The sequence below is a fragment of the Malus domestica genome, chromosome 05, assembly GCF_042453785.1.
Source record: "Malus domestica chromosome 05, GDT2T_hap1".
NCBI classification, from domain to species: domain Eukaryota; kingdom Viridiplantae; phylum Streptophyta; class Magnoliopsida; order Rosales; family Rosaceae; genus Malus; species Malus domestica.
The window spans coordinates 28,911,798-28,916,818 of NC_091665.1; positions in this window are offsets into that span (position 1 = coordinate 28,911,798).

The following is a 5,021-nucleotide window of genomic DNA, read 5'->3' on the forward strand; positions in this document are numbered from 1 at the left end:
AAGGCCTTGGGATTTTTGGGTTGCCGGATTCAAAGGAAGGAGAAGGCCTGATTTCGGCCTGAAAGCTACACAACCTTTAAACAGTCATAACTTTGTCAATATTCAACGAAATCGAGTGATGCAAAAATGAAAATCATAGTTTTCGAAGAGATGAAGAGAATAATACCTACACCACGACTAACTCACCATGGTTTGACCGAAAATGTCTCGAAAGCCTCGGAGGTCGCCGGAAATTGGGTAAGATTCAAATGAGTATAACTTCTTCAATACTCAACGAAATTGGGTGAAACAAGAAGGAAAGTTGTAGTACTTAGCGAGATGAAGATATTGATACCTTGCATGCCAACCAACCTGCCATGGTTTGGCCGGAAATTGCCTCGAAAGTTTTGGTCTGCGTCGGAGCTTGTGTACGGGGCTTCATGGTTCGACTTCCAAGATGCCAAGGCTATGGTTGAGTTCGTAGTGACAAGATAAAGACAATGGTGATGTCAAAATTGTGATTTGATGACGATTTTAGGATATGGGTTATAGGTGTGGCGCGGTGAAGGAGAAGAAGAAGAAAGAGAGAGAAAGTGAGGGAGAGAAAGATGAAGCTTAGAGGATGAAGATGATGGTGAAGTCCTCGTGATCGCTATGTGTATATATGTATGGGTGTGTGTGTGCGCTCTTGTTGGAGAGAAAAGGACCGAGAGGGAGAGAGATAGAAATGAAACAGAGAGGGAACTCGGGGAGAATGAGAGCAGAGAGAGAAAGTGTGAGAAGACTGCCACGTGGCAGCAAAAGAGAGGGGAACGGGGACAAAATTTGAAGGGTTGGCCCCTTGGGCACACCATTTAAGACCAAAACAATTTTTAAAGCAAGTTACTTTCAACTTAGTGAAAATACAATTTAAATTAGGGGTGAGTGTAACAATCTACCCCTTTAAAAGAATTTCGTCCTCGAAATTTAAAATCACTTGCTAAACTGAAATACTAAAAAATGGGAGGATGAATATATATAAATATGTATGTAACGAAGATATCAAGTCAGAGCAATGATTCTATCTTTCGTGCCTCCAGGCTCATACTTTCTTTCCCAGTCAATGTACAAGTAGGAAACATACTTTATAAAAATATAAAGTCGAAAACACATATTGACGTAAGGTCAAAAATAGGTACGTAAAATATGATAGTGTTAAAATAGGTATATACAAACATATAGGTTGAAAATTTGTGCTGAACTTAAAACTGAAAATAGAAATACATTCCCCAAAACATTTTTTATGTCGGAACAAAATATTGTATAGAAAAGTAAGTTAAAATACTCATACTAAAACCAAAACTGAAAATGAGAGTGGGTTTCGCCTAAGCATACGAAATATCATGCATTTCGAGAACATGAGTCTTTGGTTAAAGTCCCAAGAATAACAATATCGTGACAGCTACTGTAAACGAATCTTCTTGCCCACTTGCTTAACGAACCCAACGAATAATTTTTTGATACCACAGTCGGCCGCCCGTGATATCAATCACACATTTGTTTTCTTGGTAAACAAGCAGTAATTTCTTAAGGGTGCACAATTTCACACGTCATAAATTTGATCCTCTAAATACAAGCTTGCACAACTCCTCTATCAACCAACGTTGCTTGTAGAAAACTCTCGTACCATGTCGCAAAAAGTGCCATACTCAAACCGAACAAAACTAAAATTATCGTCGTAAAACTCTATCTTGCACCAAGCATACAATCCTCTCCAGTTCTTCCAAATGTGACCAACTACTCCAAAGTTTTGCCAACAAAGAACCCATTTGAAAATTGTACCTTGGGATTCAAGAGAATTGACTACCATGTTAATAGCAAACCCAAAAGCTCAAGCCAAGCAAGCATAAAACTAGAAGTCATCTTCCTCAACAAGTAGTATCTCTTGGGTGCTCAAACCACCTCTCGATTTTGCTTAGTTGTAGATTTCTAGTTGAACAAGGTCAAAGTTGGTGGAAAGAAGAACGACTCGTAAATGGTCAACCTAAAAACAAAAGAGAGTACACACCTTTCGATAGAACTGTAAAGATTATCCAATTCTCGCCTCGACCGTGCTGTAGTGCCATCCCAGAATGCACCAAACAGATCTACTAGAAGTGTTTTGACAACCACGTACTCACAAACAAAAGAGTCTTGGAGTGAAGTAGTGAAAATATGTGTTGAGACGACCACATAACGTTGGAAAAGAACCGATGTGATGCCTATGATTTATTGTAAGATGGTGATACAATCCGCTGACCTTCTGTACTAAAATTTTCAACCAACTCTTACTAAAGACTATTTAAATCTCATGCCCACGTGCTCTCGAACAGAAGGATCCTGGTGAGAGGTAGTGGAAAGTTGCGTTGAGGCAAACACATCACATCATTGAAAAGGTCTACCAAAGTAAGATATGATCGTTATGAATTGTAGCAAGGTAATGAATGGTGACAATTCAATTCAGCGTGAAGATAGTGATGTAATCAGCTGATCACTTACACTACAATCTTCACCAATCTCTTACCAAAAGACGGCTTAGCTTCACACCCACATGGAATTCTTTTTGGTAAGCTTGTGAAAAGGTTATGCTCCTAATGTTCCTGTCTGAATCGATGAGAATTGGGTGCACACTTCTGCGGTTTCGATCGATTGTGAATTCCTCACTGATGAAGCGAGAAACCATGTCGAGGATGCTAGAAGAACACTAAAAAATTTGAGGGTCAAAATAAGTCCATTAAATCTTGAGTACATGATATATAGTTGAGTAAGAAATCATGCCAAGAACAAACCTTTTTTTTTTTTGGTGTGGCGTTCTGGCATGATCCAGTTTTACATTGAGAATCAAACAAGCGAAGGAAGGTGAAAATGAAAAAATAGAAATTATTGTTTATGATTATTTGGCTAATCATCATAATAATAAGGTTGACGGGTTTCTTAGCCAAAAGGGAAACAGGTCTAAGCCCAAAGAATAGTTAAAAAACTGCTTATAAAATTTGATGAGGCCAAAGACATTTCGAAATTCAAAATACTTTGTGAGAGCTGTTTCGAAATTCATAATTTGTAGCGCCAAGATTTTTCCGTTTCCCAAGATTTTGATGTAGAGACGACTCCGTCCGCAAATCCTAGGGAACACATGTTGTAGAGTGGCATTGCCATTTCGGATCTACAACTGATCTTGACCAAACTTCCGCAAACTGAGATTTCTAAAACACGTCGCTTCCAAGTAACACCGACTCTGCCCGTCATTCCCAAGGAATGCACGTCGTAGAGTATCAATCAGATGTTGAAAGTCATCCAACAATTCAAACATGTCACCGATGAGGCACAATCCCGACATGAATTCTTGTATTTCAACAAGAATGTGATAATTCAAACAGACAAAGATTTGCACAACTGCGCCAAAGGGCACCAAATCCGAAAGTCGTGACATCCAAATGATGTCAAAACCGACACACTACTAGAGTAAGAGAAGATCCTAAGTATGCTCTGAACAAACCTGGCTATGATACCAATTTGACATGCCCTGATCCCGATATTCCACGAACACCAGGATAGGCACATGCTGGCCGACACCCAAGGGTGACGACAACCATTTATTGAATGCAAATGCTGAGAATAAGGAATACATAAGACTTATAAATATAAATGAATAATGAATATGCATTTAAGGAACGTGTTCAGAGCGTATGACTAATGAGAACACTGAAAGAAATAATATAAAATTGAATGAAACAAAGGATGGATCCTACACCGAGATGACTCAAAGATACCGATACAGAAATGCTTGGATGCCGGGATTGTATGCCTTGATTCTAAGTTCTGAAGGGGGCGCAAAACAAACATGAGTGGACCAAGTTGATATATATATATATATATATATAATAAAACAGTTATCAACATACTAAACCCCAAGTTTTGTGAAAATACATATATAATGATAAACATAGGTTTTCTAAAACCTAGCATGTCGTGCAATGTCTCAAATCATAACTTGTATATAATAATCACTAGTGAATTGTCCGATAACCCCCAGGCCCCATGCCGACTACCCATTTCTGAGCAGACAGTAAAAGGAAAATACACTTCAGGCCCCATGCCAGCTCCCCGTCCTTGTGCTAAATAGCTAGAGGAAACACACTCCAGGCCCTATGCCAACACCAAACCATTGCCCGGGACGGACCGGAATCTATACCTACGTCTCGTAGCGGAAGGGACCACTAGGTAAGTACAAAACCATTGAACATATATATATTGAAAAGCAACTTCATAGTATAAAGTCATCCATCATCTATACTATAAAGAGGTGTTCAAAACATGTTCTAAATATCATATCATCATCCATCAGATATTCTATAAGAACACGGGTTATAGGAAAAATAATAATAATTCAAAATAGCCTCAGTATGCATGTTATCTCACAAAACGTTTCATAGAACATAATCATTAAATCATGCTTTTCATGTATGCATTTCTATATTCAAAACATGCATTTTTAGAAGGGGTCCACTCACAGATACTTAGTTGCCGAAGAGCCACGCAAACTTGCAACCACAGAAACGTCACAAATATTGCCCCTAAGCACATAAGTGGTCAAATTAATAAAATTCTATTATAACAATTGAATTTGGGAAAACGGATGTCGGAAACGGATTCAGGACGTCGAATAACCCTAAGAAGGGTCTCGATTAAATTTCGTAACCGTCAATAGAATATTCCTCGAATATTCCCTGATGGAATATTCCCTAATGAAATATTGCCTAGTGGAATATTCCCCATAAAGGGTTTGGACAAGTTAGGGTTAAGGGTAATGGGGTTTAAAGGGTTGGCTTAGGATGCACGGGCCTAAGGCTGTAAAGGAAAATGGCCTAAAGGCGTTTTGGGTTTTTAAAAAGAAATGGGTTTAAGGAAAAATGGGTTAGGCTTTAAAATAAATGGGTTGGGGTTTTAAGGAGGACGGGCTGAAGGCCCTAATTTAAAATGGCCCAAGGGCCTTTTACATTAAAACAATAAAAAAAATAAATAAT